The sequence below is a fragment of the Cnephaeus nilssonii genome (assembly GCF_951640355.1).
Source record: "Cnephaeus nilssonii genome assembly, chromosome: 7".
Classification (NCBI taxonomy): Eukaryota; Metazoa; Chordata; class Mammalia; order Chiroptera; family Vespertilionidae; genus Cnephaeus; species Cnephaeus nilssonii.
In genome coordinates, this window is record NC_137078.1 from 55768901 (window position 1) to 55788367 (window position 19467).

Here is a 19467-nt window from a genome sequence, read left to right on the forward strand (position 1 = left end):
TCACTGAGCTCCATAATTACAAAAAATCATCCTGAATTTAGGTTCCGGTTGAGTCAAACACATCAAGGTCAGAAGAACTCTGAGAGACAGCATCCCAGGGGACCCTTGCCCTGACATTTCCTCTCACTGATGTGGGACTTGGGGAAAATTAGCACCTTGAATTATAAGCTGCTAGAGCTGGAAGGATCTTTGTGGCTAGATCACACAGGCTGTTGCTTCTTTCTGAGTAATTGAAACCAGAGAGGTCAAGTGACTTCGGTTGTGCAGGATTCAGGTAAGGTCATTGGTTTCATCACTGCAGCATGCTGCTTCTCAACACCACAGCCTCCTCGTGTGAAAATGGAGCTCTGCTTGCTGCCCAGTGTCACCTACATCAAGTTCAGCTGCAACAGAAAGCCAGAATGATGTAGAATCGACTTTCAGCCTCTAGAGGGAGCCCTGAGCATAGGCTGGGAAGCTCCAGTCTGGGGCGCACCCAAGCCCTCTGGGGCTTGCTGCAGGCCAGGCCCCTGTCCCCCAGAGGCCTCCTGCCAGCAGGCCCAACCCTTCTCTACATGTGGAATAGTGAGAAAAGCCCAGGATCTGTGTGCAAACACAGGGCTTTCAGCCCATGTTTCAATCACACAAGATGTTTGCACTGTGCACTTGCCTTAACCCCAGTGAGCCTCATCGGTCCGTTGGGGCGGGTCACAGGTGCCTTACCTTGTCCAGGATTTAAAAGACTGACCCTTTGACTGAAGTCTGGGATTTTATCCCAAGTAAATAAACAGAAACAGGACCGAAGATTTGTATACAACAGCAGATCTCACACTTCTTGGTTTCATGACCTCATTATTCTCCTATAAATTTATTGAGGACCCCAAAGAGCTATTGTTTATATGGCTCATATCTATCAATATTTATCACATTAGAAATTAATACTAAGGAATGTCTAAATATATTCTCATTTAGAAATAACAAGTCACTACATGTTAGAATAAAGAGCATTTTTATAAAATAGTATTCTCCAAAACAAAAAAAAAAAGGACAATGTTTTATGTCTCTTTAGTGTCTGGCTTAATACAAAAGAACTGAATTTGCCTTTTGCATGGAGTCTGTAGTGATTTCACACACATAATCTCTGAAAGAACTCTGCTATACACTGAAAGGCTGAGAGTGAAATACCATTATAACCTAGAGGACTCCCTTGAAACGATTTCAAGAACACCCCAATGGTCTGGGACCACACATTGAGAACTTCTGGTGTATGAGAATGTTTATCCCAGTGTTATTTATAGCAGGAGACACCCCTCTCCCTTCTCACGCCCACCAGCCTCCTTCATTCAGACTTGTGGAAGCCTCAGAACCAGTTTCCTGCCCTCTAACCTCCCACCACTCCCAGCCGTGGAGATAATTCTTCATAAAACACTATGTGATTATGTCATGTCCCAGCTCAAACCCTCCTGTAGCTCTTCACGGCCTAGTCAGCACTCCTATACCTAAGGGTCATGCTCTGAGGTCTGACTGCAACCCAAACTCCCAGCCTTAAGTCACACTCCGCCCCTTGGATGTGCCTGATGGTTTGAGCAAAAACAGACTATTAGCCCTCCCCATACATGCCTCCTATGTCCCACCCTATGCTTTTGTTTCTGCAAAATGGGAGAGAGGGTGTTTTGTTTCTTAAAACACCCTCTCTCCCATTTCCTCCCAAGATCCTTGCTTTTAGACTGGTTCTCCAAGCTGGAGATCTTTTACAAACTCCTAAAACACTTACTTAGTTTGCCTTCTTTTATGCAAAATACAACGTTCTGATGAGGGTGGGGGACTATGATTCAGCTGCTGTGAGATAAGTGTTCCCCAAAGTTGCTTTATAAGTTTCCTGTTGCCACTGCAACAAATTATTGCAAACGTAGTGACTTCAAATGACACCAATCGATTATCTTACAGTTCTAGAGGTCAGAAGATGGAAATGGCTCTTTGGGGCTAAAATCAAGGGGTTGGCAGAGTTGTGTTCCTTTTGGAAGCTCTAGGGGACAATCCATTTCCTTGCCCTTTCCAGCTTTTAGAGACTGCCTGCATTCCTTAGTGGGCCCTGCTTCCATCTTCAAATACATCGGCCAAACCTCTACCTCTGCCATCACATACCTCTGACTTTCCTGCCTCCTTCTTATACAGACCCTTGTGATTACATTGGGCCCACCTGGATAGTCCAGCATCTACTTCCCATCTCAAGCTTTTTAATCACATCTGCAAAGTCCCTTTTGCCATTTAAGGATCCGGGTATCAAGATGTGGACATTTGTTGGGGGGCCGGCATTATTCAGTTTAAGATCACAGTTGCTAATACCAAAAGCTGAAAATCAAAATGCAACCTTAATGAGTTGCACAAGCCTTGGAGTCAGACATATGTTCCTACGTGGAACTAAAACTCACTAATCTGATTGCTCTGAAGATTAAATGAGATCATCTGCATGAAGCATGATGACAGCTGCACAGCAATCACTTACTAAGTGTCTGTAACTATTATTATTGGCCATTATTTGGCATTTTACCACCAGCCGGCTTCGAGTCCCCTTCACAGCACTCGCCCTATTTCATAACTGTATATTTAGTGTAGGGCATGATGATTTTTAATTAATCTTTAATTATGTAAATACTTCCTTAATATATTCTCCTTGTTTTAAAAAAATCAGTTGTTTAATTTATCTTACATTAAATCATGAATTCCACATGAGCAAGAACTGTTTTACACACCATCAAATTCCCAGAATCTAGTCCCATAGCGAATACATGCATAGTTAACACTCTACAAATAGTGGTGGAATTAATGATTCAATCTGACTTTTAAAATACCTCTCTGGTTTCCCATTGCCCTCCGAATAAAGTTCAGATTCTTAGCATGACAAACAAGTTTTAGCAAGATCCAGTCCCAACTTGCTTCCAATTTCACTTCCCACCACTCCCTCCAGCCTTGCATCCTTACCCTCCAGCGATACTGAGCTCCCATCCTCCCAGGCCTCAGGTCCTCACCTGTGCCATGCAGCTTTCTTTACCTGGAATGGCCTCTCCCCACCCTCAGCAACACACACACACACACACACACACACACACACACACACACACAATCCCCTTCCTGTCACCTGGGTAATTTATACTCACTCCTTCTGAACTTAACACTCTACTCTGAAAGCCCCTCCCTCAGCCCCCCACCCCACCCCCAAGCCCCTGCATTCTGGATAAGGGTGCCTATCAGATCTTCCATAGCCCCTTGAGCTTCTACCCACCCCAGCTTGAAGCATACCAGATTGTAACTGCCTGCCCATCTGACAGGCAGGGACCAAGTCTTACTTACTAAATGTAAATACCCCCACAGCCTGGTAGGAGCATGAACAGTAGGTAGTGAACTGGTGTTAGCTGGATGCCTGCCTCTGCCTCTGTCTCTAGAATGTCAGTTCCTTGGGTGCAGGGACTGTTTTATTTATCTTTATATCCTAAGACTCTAGCAAGTTGCCTGGCAGGAACATTGTGAGCACTCAACATGTTTGCTGAATGGCCAAGTCTCTCCACAAGCTGCCCTGCCTATATTAACAATGAATTACAGGTTATGTGTCAATCACTGGGTGCTAATCACCACTGGTAGGCTTTGGGAGGAATTAAAAAAAACAAACAAAAATAGAACACCCTCCAATGCTTACTGAGTATACAGTGAACAGTATTCAACATAAATGTCTATTGATAACTTCTACAAATGCATTTCAATAAATTCCACTGGTTACACTTTTTGCCAAGAAGTATCTCTCAAAGCAACAAAAGCTAAAGAATAATCCTAAAATAGCCACTACTTCCCCTATTCCATCAACAATTCTCTAGCTCCAACTCTCCTCCATACTCTGCATCCAACCACACCTTCCCATGCGCAACATCAGGCTTCTTCGCCTCGACAAACCAACAGATCTACTGCGCGTCCAGCATCTTCCCTTCCTCCTCTCTTTTCCACATTATTGGCACTTTCCCAAGGATATCAGAGGGCTTCTCTCCCCCAACCCACTCCTATCTCCTTGGCAGTCCCCATGTGCCCACAGCACAGGTCCTATCTTTTGAAGCAGTGCCGAGCCACAGCTCTGGTAGTAGAAGAAAGGACAGCCGGTGGCAGGAAAGAGGTTTGAGCAGGACACATCCAGACACACCCCCTGAAATGACATATACAGCTTTACTTCCTGGATTATGGAGGTAAGAGGTGTCAGTCTCCTATTAGGAAGCATATGGCTGGTTGTGTAATTGCATCCTTCACAACTGTTTACCTAATTAGTTTCCTTGCAACCATCCTCATTATCAACAAGCATATTAAACATTACTATGAATTGGGGGAATAAGAGATAAAGAAGGGAATTAACACTTGAGAAGAGACTATATGCTAGGCATCTTTATATATGTTAGCTCTTTAGTCCTCATCCAAACCAGCACACAAACACAAAGACCTTGTATAATCGGTATTTTATCACTCACACCTCCCAGAGCTTCAGAAAGTTTTAAGTGGTCACACAGCTGGTAATCAGTATTATCACAGTTTGAAGGCAGTTTCTACAAAACCGATGCTTTGTAAGCTACACAAAGTTTTGCTATTGAGCAGCTGCTAAATGACAGGCACTTTGCCAAGGGTAATCCACAGAATCCTCCCATCACACCATGGGAAGTGATTCTGTACAACCATTTTATAGGTGAGGAAGCCAGGCTCAGACAGGTTAGGTGCTTTGTCCAAAGCTATATTCACAAATCAGATTTCACACACACATACACACACACACACACACACACACACACACACACACACACAGAAAAATAATTCTATCTATGTTAAGCAGGAAAAGAGTACATACCTCGCTTTATTGTGCTTTAATTTATTGCTCTTCACAGATGTTGCATTTTTTACAAATTGAAGGCGGACCCTCCATCATAAAAAAGATTACAACTTGCTTTATTGCAAGACTCACCTTATTGTGTGTGTGTGTGGGGGGGAGGGTCTGAAACCAAACTCGCAATACCTCCTAAGTATGCCTGTACAGAGAATTGGACGCTTACAAAATTGATGGAGGAGAGGACTCTAGGCTAGGCCCCCAGGAATGACACCCAGAGCAACATCCAAATGGAATCTCAACTGCTGACTCCAGGCTCTGACAACCTTGGCCACCACGCAGGATCAGGGAGCTGCCATTATCAGTGCTCTCTCTACATCGGCCAGAACTGCATCAGCAACACGGTGTAGCAACAGGTGAAACCCACCTTCATCCCCACTGAACTCCATTCAATTTTCCATTCAATTCAACATTCCCGCTCTCATCAGAGCCCATCGGGGCCGGCAGTGCCTCCACTGCCACCCGCTGCCAGTGCCGCATCGCCAATGCCCGCCATGTTCCACACCAACCCCTGGTGATCAGCGCACATCATAGTGAGCTGTGGAACTCCCGGTTGAACGACCACCTGAGGGGAAAATTTGCATATTAGGCTTTTATTATATGGGATGTATATTCATGTATATATAGAGAGAGACGGGGGTGGGGGTTATAGAGTAACAATAGGTAACATTTATGGAGCATTTACCATGAGTCAGACACACTTCTAAATACTAATATGATTTTCATGAGATTGAATTAAGCAACATAAGTATCTGACACTTTGTACCAGGGACATAGTGGTGCTCAGGGAGCCACATTATCCCCAAGTAGTAGGTCAGGGGCCAGACACCAAGGTTTGCTGACACAGTCTGGAATGCACTCCCAGGCAAGGTGCTTCGGTTTACCTCTGTGAGTCCACTCTATGGCCTGTGCCACTTTGATTCTAGTCCCTTAAACACAGATGGCACTGATTTATTTCTCCCCACAAGATTAGAATGCCTTTGAGTTAGTGGGTGGGTCTTATTCTTTTCCATACTCTAACCCTAACACCTAGCACAGTGACTGGCACATGCAGGCACTCAATCCATGACTGCTGGATGAAGATACTGATGTGTAGGAAGCTCATGGCTAGGCCTAAACCCTTGTAAGAGGAAGATCCTGGCAGGCAAGATGGCAATGAAGTTACAGGAATATGGGCACATTGGACTCTGATGTCAAAAAGGGATGTTTGTCATATTCCAGGGAATGTTGGGGAATGAAATATAGGGATATATCAAAACCCAGGGTTGTTTCCTACATGTGTGGCAGAAGCCAAGTTCAAGGTGGCGTAACAGAGGGAGGGAAGCCTCTTCCACGATGCTAAGGCAGACCTGCTCTTCTCAAAAATGAACATTTCCTCAAGGGCTTCTTCACAGATCAACTGGCCCTTCTACATGTGCAGCCAGTCGGCATCCTCCAGTGTCTTCCATCATGATGCCAAGGAAGGATGGGTTCAGGGTCAATAACACAATTCTGCCCACCTGTATTTATTGTGCCCACCTTGTGGGAGAGTCATCTGATCCCTCTGAGCTTCTGTTGCTTGCCAGGCACATCCACATACAGCATTAACTTGAACCCTCCTGAACCATCCTATGCGTGGGCACTGTTGCCATCCACATTTATAGATGAGGCAACCCAGGCTTGAAGAGCCTGAGACACTTGCTCAAGACCTCTCACCTGAGCAGTGGAGGAACCAAACTTTGAACCGAGGGCTGTGGGGCCATAGGGCAATGTGCTAGTCACAGCAGAAGTTGCATCTTGTCCTTGACCTTTTATAGCACCTCCTACAAATGTAAATCATCATTTGTGTCATTTTCAGTTTATCATCTGCCTCCCAGGTCAGACCATATGCCCAGAAGGGCTGGGTCATTCCTGTGTTGTTCGCTGCTGTGTCCTCAGCAACAGTACATAATGGACTTGGCCATAATGTTAGTTTACTAGCAGTCATTGAAGGAACATTCCACTGAATGAATAAAATTCACAGACACAAATGGCATAGATCCTGCTCTCCAGCAGCTGGTGACTGTCACATACTCAGCTCCTCATTTGTTCTTGCCTGAATTGCTACAATAATGTCCTTGCCCTAACCGGTCTGGCTCGGTGGATAGAGTGTCGGCCTGAGGACTGAAGGGTCCCGGGTTCGATCCCAGTCAAGGGCACATACCTTGGTTGCAGGCACATCCCCAGTGGAGGGTGTGCAGGAGGCAGCTGATTTATGTTTCTCTCTCATCGATGTTTCTAACTCTCTATCCTTCTCTCTTCCTCTGCAAAAACAAACAAACAAACAAACAAACACACACACACACACACACATACATATATTAAAAAAAAATAATGTCCTTAATGTCTCTACCTTTCTGCGCACTTTCCCATCCTCCCTATGGGGATAAATGTGACCTTTCTGTAACACACACTAGCCTAGAGCACATCATGGTCCTGCTGAATGTCATTACCAGTGCCCCAGTTCCTGAAGAATAGAGTCCACACTCCTTCTATACTTCTACAATGCCACCTGTGATATGGATCCCTCCTATTGGTGCTGGGTCAGTCCCCTTCCATTCGCTGTGAGTTCCTCGAGGGCCGAGAGCTTGCTGCTATTCATCTTTACCTTTGCAACACCTCCAACAGTGCCTGGCGAATAGCAGGTTCTTGCAAATGTGTGCTGGATACATGTAGAAGGTGGTGATTACGTATCTGGGCTCTGGGGCCTGACTGCCTGTCAGTGCTAACTCTACTGCTTCCCAGCTATGTGATCCTGTGCAAATGACTTAATCTCTCTGTGTCCTCAATGTACAACGGTAATGACAGCAGAATCTGCATCCAAAAGCCATTGCGAGGGTAAAACACTCAGAAAAGTGCCTGGCACGTAGTAGTGTTCCATAATATTAACTTGTCTGATGGATTATAAAAATATGTACTATGATGATGTCACTCGCAATAGGGGCTCAAAAATAATGCACTGATAGTGTAGGGCAGGCGTCCTCAAACTACGGCCCGCAGGCCACATGCGGGTGTTTTTGCCGTTTTGTTTTTTTGCTTCAAAATAAGATATGTGCAGTGTGCATAGGAATTTGTTCAGAGTTTTTTTAAAAACTATAGTCCGGCCCTCCAACGATCTGAGGGACAGTGAACTGGCCCCCTGTTTAAAAAGTTTGAGGACCCCTGGTGTAGGGAGCAGGAACACATTAATACTGATGAAGGGGATTTAACAAGCGTTCTTGGAGGAGGTAGGAATTGACTTGGTCACAGAAAGTTGTGTGGGAGGCACAGAAAGGACAAAGAAAGGACATTAGAGGCCCAGAGAATAAGACTTGAGCAGACACAAGTGGGAGAGGGAGTAGTGAGCATATTACAGAAGGGAATGGGTGAAGTTGAGTGTGGGGAGGCTTGTCCCGCTGGACACAGGTCTGAAAAAGTAGCTTGTAGTGTGCCTATAGGCAGTGTGGAACTACTAAATGTTTTTTAATATGAAAGTGAAATAATCAGATCATGGTTTAGGACAGTGATGGGCAACCTTTTGAGCTTGGTGTGTCAAACTTCGCCAAAAAACTGAGCATAACTCGGGTACTGTGTCACTTTGAGGAAAAAACTAACTCTAAGACTCTAGTCGCAAATGTTTCATCCTCAGGAGCAGCAAATGTTTCATCCTCGGCATGCGGCCGCGTGTCATCAGAAATGGCTACGCGTGTCAGTGCTGACACGCGTGTCATAGGTTCGCCATCACTGGTTTAGGAAGATAACTCTAATGATCACAGGAAAAGGGGTTGGAATGGGAAAAGACTAGATACTGGACTGGCAAACTCAGATGCCTACAGTGGGCAGGCAAGGAATTTAAATGAGGGAGGAGGAGCAAAGAAGCAACAGGAACCTGGTCAACTGAACCACTGATGCCTTCTTCTCATCAGTGCACAGATGCTGCTCAATTTCAGCCATTGTTGCCATGTAGGTTGTGGGTCCCTTGTTATCAAATTTTTCTATTTTTCAAAGAATGTCAGGAGATATAGATTTATATGTAATTCTAACTTTTAATATGAATTTGTAAGTTAAAATGGCCATCATTTTAATTTACAAATGTGTATTATAAGCTATTGTAATCATTAAGGAAAAAAAGTGATCAAATCTTTACCTAGGACAGGGGCAATATGTATAGAAGATGGGAACAGAAAGCTCAGATCTGCTGGGGGTAGGGTTTGATGACTAATTAATGTAGACAATGAATAGGAGATGTTGAAAAGACTGATGTTTCCAGCCTAAATGACTTAGAGGACACTGATGCAACAGGCAGCATCATGAAATGGAACAAGAATGGTTCTAGCTAGTTTGGCTCAGTGGATAGAGCATCCATCCGCGGACTGAAGGGCTGCGGGTTTGATTCCGGTCAAGGGCACAGACCTCAGTTGTAGGCTCTATCCCTGGCTCCAGTCAGGGTGCATGTGGGAGCAACCAATCGATGTGTCTCTTTCATCGTTGTTTCTCTCTCTCTGTCTCTTCCACTCTCTCAAAAAATCAATGGAAAAATATCTTCAGGTGAGGATTAACAACAACAAGAGCACGTTTGATTGCTGGTCAGGGCACATACAAGAAACAACCAATGAAGCATAAATGTGGAACAACAAATTGATGTTTCTTTCTCTCCCTCTTCCTCTATCTTAAAAAAACTTTTTTAATAAAAAAGAAACTGTTTAAAATAAAAATAAAAAGAATGGTTCTTGAATCAGAGAGAACCAGTTGAAACTCAGCCCCATCACTTACTACCTGGGTGACCTTGAGCATGTTACTTAACCTCTCTGAGCCTCCATTTCTTCTCTATTATATGGGATAATATTAATACATATCATACTTATTTATAAAGATTACATGAGATCGTACATGTAGAGTGCTTGGCACAGAGCCTGGCACATAATGAGAGCTTAAATGTTTGTCAAATTTATTGGGAACATCCTTTCATTTTACTTCCAGTAAGAGCCTACAGATTTTTATTTGATGCTCTCTACTCCTCCCCTTCCCAATCCCAATCCAGAAGTATCATGTGACCCAGCCCTAGTCAATGAGAAAATTGCATTCCTCTAGTGATAGTGGTGGGTGCAGGGACCGGGTCAGACGGTCTGAGCCAACAGAGTTAGCAGAGTTGAGAGATGGAAGAAACAGAGGCCTTCTGGAGCGTTTCATTTCCTGTATCATACCACACCTGAAATCACCTCTACATCTGGACTTCACAGCTAATTCCACTGTAGGTTGTATTCTTTGGGATTAGATTTTCTGATATGCCTCAATAAAAGAGTTCTGACTTTGTAACTACAACCACGGTTGATTTTTTTTTTTTTTTAGCTTCTAGGAAATTAGTTTTATTGACTAGAGGATAACATGTTAGCAACAGACAAAATCTGATTGTGACACATTACATGTATATAGATGAGCATTTCAGCTAAGGTTGTTTGAGACATTTTACTTTCATAATTAACTGAAAAGTGCTTCCTTCAGTTTTGTTTATGCTATCAATGCAGTTGGTAAACATTCCTCTTAGAGAAAATATCAGGTTAAACTTTATCCCAGCATAATTTCAAACAATCACAAACTCTAATTTTGTAAAGCCCATATTCATAAGTATTTATTAGCTTTAAATAACTGGCTACAAACACTTAAGGACCAGAAATATTTGTTGAAAATATCTGTAACTCCTTTCCAGCTCTAAGTTACTGATAAGTAAATGGAACCACATGTTGCAAGTATTACATGAGGACAAACACCATACCTTTGAACTTGCTGATTGTGATCTATTTGACAGCCATGTTTGTTGTGTTTTTTTAAAATATACTTTTTTATTGTTGATAGTATTACAGATATCTCCCATAGGCCCCTCTTTATCCCATATTTAAATGGTTGCTCAACATAACATAGGCCTTGGGCAACACTTTCAGAATAACTGACAAAGCACTATCAACTGGCCTTGTCTTCAGGGACATCCAGGGGCCTGGCTATTTGTCTATGTATTAGACATTCACTCTTGCGATGGACTACAGGGATTTACCTCCCCAGCCCTCACCTCCAGCTTACTCTACCACATCACTGGAAATCTCTGAAAGAAACTCAGAATACCTACAGTGGAAAGTCATTGCCTAATTATGCCATCAGAGAGGTAGAGGTTGACAATTTGAAAGAGACCTTTGGGACCCTTGAGGGCTAATTTTGAAACCTTTTCTTATTGGTCGAACATAAGGACAAAAAAAAAAAAAAAAACCACAAAAAAACAACACCAGAAAAGATGTCACATGAATGAGGAGGAACTCAGAGCTTTTCTTGTTTCATTACCCTCCACAAAAACTCTAGAATGGACCCACAGCAGTAATTCTGTATTTCAGTTGCTATTGGTTTGGTCCATTTTGATCTGTAGTATATAGAGGCCATTGGTACAACCTAGCTATTGGAGGATTGCCAATTGGGGCATCGGCATAGACGCATATGTTCAAATGACTGCCAGTACCAAGTCATGGGTTCAAATATTAGCTCTTCCACTTACTCGTTATGTTATCTCAGACAAGTTACTTAACTTATTTGTGCCTCAGTTTCCACATCTTTAAAATGGAGCTAAGAGAGATAATATGATATGGTACCTAAAATTTGCTTCAGAAATTGGGGAGATGGCACAGTAGCTAAATAAACCAAAATTGGCCATGAGTAATTGTTGAGTTGGGTTGTTCATATATGGAAGCTTTTTTTTTTAATTTCTTTATTGATTAAGGTGTCACATATTTGTCCTCATCCCCCCATTCCCATCCCACACCCCTCCCCATGGATGCCCCAACCCCCTGTTGAACTTAACCATTGGTTAGGCTCATAAATATATGGAAGCTTTTAATATCATTCTCACTACTGTGTTTAAATTTTCCATAATGAAAAGCTTAAGATGTTTGATAAAATGTTTATAATATTAACAGTGAGAATTGAACCTCCCTCATAGATTGTTTTAAGGATTAAATTAGTAAAAAAATGTGAAACCCTTTGGGCAATGTTTGGCCCACAGTAAATACTACACAGGTGTCAGGTATTAGTATTAGTATTGTTGTTTTTTTTTTTATTTCTTTATTGATTAAGGTGTCACATATTTGTCCTCATCCCCCCATTCCTATCCCACATCCCTCCCCACGGATGCCCCAACCCCCTGTTGAACCCAACCACTGGCTAGGCTCATATGCATGCACACAAGACCTTTGGTTGATCTCTCCCCCCTCCCCCCACCCTCCCCTATCCTCCCTCTGAGGCCCGATAGTCCGATCGATGCCACCTTGTTTCTGGTTCTGTTCTTGTTCATCAGTCTATGTTGTTCATCATTTCCCCTAGATGAGCGAAATCATGTGTCACTAGAGATATACTTATAAGAATTGAATGTGCGACGAGCAATAATAGTTATGCTGACAGGCAAATGAATCAGTCTGTAGTGAGTTTCTTTCTGGATCAACAGTTCTTTTGAGACCCAATATCAATGTCCACCAGTTCCTTATGAGTACATGTCGGCACTGACCCCTCAGCTCTGGATGGTGGACAAATGGTGGTAATGCAGGTCCGACTCCCTCTGGTTTGGTCTCGGCCAGACCCAGGGCCACGGCTTCACCCGGATCCAGGGGCCCACGGCCTCACCCGGACCCAGGACCCAGCCTCACCCGGATCCAGGGGCGCATGGCCTCACCCGGACCCAGGGGCGCGTGGCCTCTCCCGGGCCCGGGATCCAGCCTCACCCGGATCCAGGGGCACACGGCCTCGCCCGGACCCGGGATCTCACGGTTGATTTTTTAACTCACATTCCTAATGACAGCATATCCTCATAGAGTTTAAAGCTGACAGCCCTTGGGAAGACTCTCTCTAGTGATGGTCCCCTGGGATGAGGCCCTGCTCTTGAATATGTCTTAGGTGAGAGTGTGAACATGACGTGTATCCAAGGAACCCTGAGAGGGCACCCCAAGGTCACAACTCAGCAGCACCCACCCCGTTTGAAGTTCAGAATCCAAACTTGAGGGTGAGGTAACGGGCAGTGGGGCACTGCCTCTGCAATTTCTAGGGCTCTTGTCTGGTTCCTGGAGGAGAAACTTAGGCAGGACACTAGCTGGGGAAGCAGAAGGCAGGTGAGACCTACAGACTAGAGAGAACCCTGGATGTATGGACAGAAGACCTTCACCTTGACCCTCCAGGGATATGGTGCCTAGGCTTGCCAACTCTACTCTCACACCTGGGGGTCATCAGTGGGAGTGTTACATGTGCAGCAGGGCCCCAGCTGGCACTTGGGAGATAGGGGGTTTAGCTGTATAATCTAAGACACACTACTCACCTCTTCATCCTTACTTTCTTTAGTAGTAAAACTGGGAGAACTTAATAAAACATACCTACTGGTAAAGGCCCAGCGGGCGTGGCTCAGTAGTTGAACATCAACTTATGAACCAGGATGTCATGGTTCGATTCCCGGTGAGGGCATATGCCTGGGTGTGGGCTCGATCCCCAGTGTGGGGCATGCAGGAGGCAGCCAATCAATGATTCTCTCTCATCATTGGTGTTTCTATCTCTCTCTCCCTCTCCCTTCCTCTCTGAAATCAATAAAAAATATTTTTTTAAAAACATACCTAAAGCATTTAGCAATGTCTGAAACATAGCTCACTATGTTCTAAGCAAACGTTTTCTTCCTCTCAAGTTACTCATCTGTAGAGTGAAGGAGATGAAGCAGAACTCTAGTTACTGGATAACCCATGAGGTTCCTTCCAGCTTGCAAATATTCTAAAACATTCTGTTTCTTTAGCTTATTTAAAGTGGTAGGCTTATCATGATACTACAGAACCATAACCCATTATACTAAATGCAACTCATAATTATTCAGTACTCTTTATTGAATTTAGTATGATACTACTGTTCCATATTGTGTATATAACAGAATACTTATGGGTAGCACTGCTGTGCTCGTTTTAAAAAGGGTCCACAGCCCTAGCTGGTTTTTCTCAGTGGTTAGAGCATTGGCTTGTGGACTGAAGGGTCTCGGGTTTGATTCCGGTCAAGGGCATGCACCTCCGTTGCAGGCTCCATCCCCAGCCCCGGTGTCTGGGGCTGGTATGGGAGGCAACCAATCGATGTGTCTCTCTTCATCTCACTCCTTCCCTTCCATGCTCTCAAAAAATCAATGTGGGGAGGGGAGAGGAGCATTCTTATGTGAGGATTAACAAACCAAGACAAAAAAATGGATCCACAAATTGTTTGATACTCTTCAAGAGGTAGAATCTAAATCTCCTCTTTCGGTGACTTTCTTCTAAGAAATGGGACAAAGCAAAAGTAACAGTGTGATGCTTCCGGGACTAGGTCATAAAAGGCATTGTACTTCCTCCTGTCAACAGCCATGAGTGAGCTGTCTGCAAGAGAGCCCCTCAACCAGGTCAAGCCTTCAGATGACTGCAGCCCCAGCAACATTTTACCTGCAGGCCCCTGAGTCAAATCTACCCAGTTAAGCCATTTCTGAATTTCTGACTCACAGAAGCGGTGAGATAATAAATATTTGTTGTTTTAAGCCATTAAGTATTGGGATGATTTATGTAACTAAAGATAATTCATACAACCCCATAATCAAGCATATTGAAAATTTTGCAGTGCCATGTATAAATATTCACAGCAAGTGGTTTAAATGACATCTGCAAATAACCTTACTTCAGTTCAGTCAGGTTTGACTATGAAATGAGTTGCCTGAAACGTAAGACTTTTGGTTATTTTATCATGGAACTGGAAATGAGAAATTGTGATCTGGAATTACATCATGCAAAACACTCAGAAGAGGTTTTTCAGCCCCAGTGTGCCTGCTAGACGATGACCATAGCAGGGACCAATGCCAAGAACTGAGTTGATTTTCTTATAAAACATTATTAACAACAGCAAACTGCCTTCCTTACCAAACTGTGTATTCAGCATGCATGGGCTATTCTTTTCACGGGCTTTGCAGCCAGAGGGAGCCCTAGAGATCACCTAGGTTGGAGTCTCTCGAAGCCCAGGGCAGTAAAGAGGTCATGCTCCTCAGATCTGGGGAGCCTGGGAAAGGTACTTGCCCTGCGGATCCTGGGCCTTACCAGGCCCACTGAGGTAGAATCTCAGCGGTGGACTGAGGAATCATAATAGCGTCATGGTGCTAGGTAGGTCAGGTAAACTCTTTAAACCTGAGTTTCTACATCTATAAAATGGGGATTATAATACTACCTGCTCATTAAGATTGTTGGGAGGATCAAAGGAAATGATGAAGCCAAGTGTCCAACACAGTACCTGGTATAAAAATGACTTCTGAATTAAATTATATAATCAAGGCGATCCCTCGACTCCAAGGAGAACAGCACCTGGAGAAAGCATAACATCACCCTCACTGCCATCTGAGGTGTCAGGGGGTACAACAGCTTAGGTGTAATAGTAATAATAATATTAATAATAGTAACAACATGATTGTTAAGTGTTTATGTGCCCAGTACTATTCTAAGCATTTAGCTGATGTTAACTAATTAAAGTCTCACAACAATCCTATGAGGTAGATGCTTTTTTAAGACCTGTTTTACAGATCAGAACAGTGAAGCACAGAGCACTTAAGTAACATGTATAGTTACAGCTTCTATGCGGCAAAGTTAGCACTTGAATTCAGAGATTCTAATTAATTTGTAACAGTGAGTTTTACCAATGTCGCTCACCCTAAAATAAAATAGAAGGAACCCAAGTCCATAAGTGTCCTCCTTTCTTGATGAATATGCTGGTCTGCCTCAGAACTATAGCTGAAGGCTGAGGGCCCAGAGAAGCTGTGGATTCTGGTGTGAAGTTGGTTCTCAAGCTCCCACCCTGAGTATGTTTGGATAAAACAAAGGAAGCACTGGAAGGCGCTGGGCCTGGGGCAGGTGGACACTTTCTGGAGAAAGCAGTTCAGGCAGGGAGCCTAGAGGTCCCCCAAGAACAGCTTCGCTTATTTCAGTTTGCCTGCGTTGACCTCAGACTTTGAGCTTTCGCATAACCCAGTCCCTCAGCCTGGAATTCTCTCTTGGCTTCTTTATCATTCATTCGTGTTCACTATCGCTTAAGTCTAATCATTTACATCCTTACATCCTTAGATCCTTAAGTCTAATCATTTACATCCTTAGGCCTTTTCTGGTTATTCCATTGAAAGTAAATGTCCTATCCCATCCCTACTCTCATTTATTCTCTATAATACCCCACTCTTTTTTTTTTTTCTCCTATTAACACTTATCACAGTTTGCAATCATCTTAGTTATCGATTTCTGTTTTCTGATCTTCCCCACTGCTCCAGCAGGAGTGAGATGTGCCTCACTCTTGCCCCTGTCCCTCCCTATTTTAGGAACCATGCCTGTCTCATTAGCCACTGTAAACTCCAGGACCTGATTGCTAACAAGGTCTGGCACATAATTGATTCCATCAGGACTTGTTGAATGAGGGTGAATATGCAGAAGAACATGAGGGACATACCAGCCTTTCCCTCTCCCACCTACGTTGACACCCATTCCTCATCATTTCACCCTGTGCCTGTCCCTCTGAATGGAACTGCTGAGCAAAAACCCTTGACACACCTGCTCTCAGCACCTGTCACTGTCCTCAGCAGAGGATTTCTCCCACTCCGCCACACCCAGTCTTTACCACAAAGCAACTACATCTTTTGGGAGAAAGGCTGAACCAAGCACACATGAGCTACCTGAACAGAGTGGACAAGTGGTTCATAATACCACTTATATGTTTTTAAAAGGAGCCACCTTTGAGCTCCATAGTCTTCGTTGATAAAAAGGAAAATAGAATGCAATGAAGTGATTCATACTACAGGGGGCAGTGGTTTTCCTTAAGCCTGAAGCAGCAGCATTAGTCACTACTGCAATCTCTTTAAACCAATTCTTTAAATGACACCCAAGATTTGAACCAATTAATCCGCAGCTGAGATCACAGCTGGAGACTAGTGGTGGCAGAAAGAAGGCACTAAGGTCCCATCTCACATCCTAGCTGGAGACAATCCATATTCCTATTTGACTTTGGCAAGAAAAAGGTGGAAACCCATTTGGAGACAGGAGAGTAACTTTGCTGTTGAATGTGTCCCCACCTTCCCCAGCCCAGGACCCTAAGAATGTAAAACTGATAACCCAGGATGACTTCAAATTGGCAAATGGTGCAATTCAATGAGAAAACCAGAACTGCTGATCATTAAAGCAGCAGCATTTTCCAGAAGGAGATTCCTAGAAATAAAATGCTAAACACAACACAAGTCATGAAAAAGCCTCTGAAGCAGGAATTTCCCACTTGAAAGAAACCATCCACTTAGTGTTCAAAGAGAAAAGAACAGCATTATCCCAGTTCCTTATACTTTGTTGTTTCTGGGATTTGGAATTAATTATTCAATTAAATAATTACTCTGAAATTCATTCAACACATTTTAGTTCTGTGACCCTGGGTAAGTTACTTGACCTCTCTGGGTCTCTATCTCCTACAGAATGCAAAGAATTGCAGTACTTGCTTCATGTTGTGTAAAGATTAAATAAATTATAATATATGTAAGTGCTTAAGACAGTGTCTCTCATATTGTAAATGCTAAAAATATTGAAAAACCATTTTTTGCAGATGTTTACATGGTAACAGCAAATATGCTCACAGTAAGCTTGCACTCATCTCTATCACATTATATCCTAACTAGAGGCCCAGCACGTGAAATTTGTGCACTCGGCAGGGTGGGGAGGGTGTTCCTCAGCCCAGCCTGCACCCTCTCGCAGTCTGGGAGCCCTCGGGGGATGTCCGACTGATGGCTTAGGCCCGCTCCCCAGGGAGCTGCCGGGGAGGCGGGAGAGGCTCCTGCCACTGCAGCTGCGCTTGCCAGCCATGAGCCCAGCTTCTGGCACACTGACCACGAGGGGACAGCTTCCGATAGCTCCCAGTAGGTGTGCCATTTGGTCAATTTGCGTAATAGCCTTTCATTATATAGGACTAGAGGCCCAGTGCACAAAATTCATGTATGGGGTGGAAGGGGTCCCTTAGCCCGGCCTGTACCCTCTCCTATCCGGAAACACTCTCGCAATCCAGAACCACTGGCTCCTAACCGCTCACCTGCCTGCCTGCCTGCCTGATAACCCTAACTGCTCCCCTGCTGGCCTGATCCCCCTCACTGCCCTCCCCTGATTGCCCTAATTGACTAACTGCTCTCCCCTGCCGGCCTGATTCCCCTAACTGCCTATCTGCGCATCCCTCCTGGCCTGATCCCCCTAACTGCCTATCTGCGCTCCCCTCCTGGCCTGACCCCCCTAACTGCCTATCTGCTTTCCCCTCCTGGCCTGATCCCCCTAACTGCCTATCTGCTCTCCCCTCCTGGCCTGATCCCCCTAACTGCCTATCTGTGCTCCCTTCCTTGCTGCGCCCTTTGGACCCCCGGTGCAGGCGTGTTGAGAGCTCTCCGCCAGGCCCCACCCCAGTCCTGATTGGTCTTTACGTGATGGCATCCCGGACAATTTGCATATTCCTCTATTATTAGTATAAATGCCAGTTTGCTTTTCCACTCCCACTCTAGAGCAACCTAAGGGCAAGATCTCTTTTTCTGTGTACCCTGGTGTCAGTAAGTTATTTGGCAAACAATAAGCACTCAATAAGCTTCTGCAATGAACAAATGAAGGTATATTGCTCTGAGGTTATAAAATAAATAATACACAGTCCTTGTCCTTATGGAACTCACAGTCCAGGGGTGAAGAAAGACACTAAGTAAAACCACATCTTGTGATTGGTTAGAGTTCTGAAAGATTGCTGTTAGAATTTGCCTACCTTGGGGGAGTAAGGGAAGGTAGTGATGTATAAGCCAACCTGGAAGGGGGATTTCACCAGGGAAAGGTTGGATGGAAGGAGATAGCATCTGAACTGAGTTTTGAAGGATGAGTAGGAGTTGGCCAGATGAAGAAGGTAGAGAGCTCTCCAGGCAGATGAAGTAGCATGTGTGCCCTTCAGGATCTTGTGTGGGGAGGATGTGTATATCTGTTTATGTGTGTGAGAGACCTTTTGCCATCAGACTGTAGATTCCATTAGGACAGGAGTCATCGAACTTTTTCTATAAAGGGTTAAACAGTAAATATTCTCAGCTTTTTGAGCCATCCAGTTTGTCACACCTATTCAACTCTGTCACTGCAGCAAGAAATCCGCCATAGCAGTGGATAGAGCGTTGGCCTGCAGACTGAAGGATCCCAGGTTCAATTCCACCCAAGGGCACATGCCCGGGTTGCAGGCTCGATCCCCAGTAGGGGGTGTGCAGGAGGCAGCTGATCAATGATTCTCTCTCATTATTGATGTTTCTATCTCTCCCCTCTCCCTTCCTCTCTAAAATCAATAAAAATATATTTTAAAAAATAAAAAGAAATCCGCCATACACAATATATAAGCAAATGGTGTGGGCATATTTGACCTGAAGAGGACTGGATTTGGTCCATGGGCTCTAGTTTGCCAACTCCTTTAGACAGAATGAGAAAACTGCCCTTCTGGCTTCCCAAGGATACAGTCCACAAAGGTGTCCAAACCACAGAGCTTATGCTAAGAGG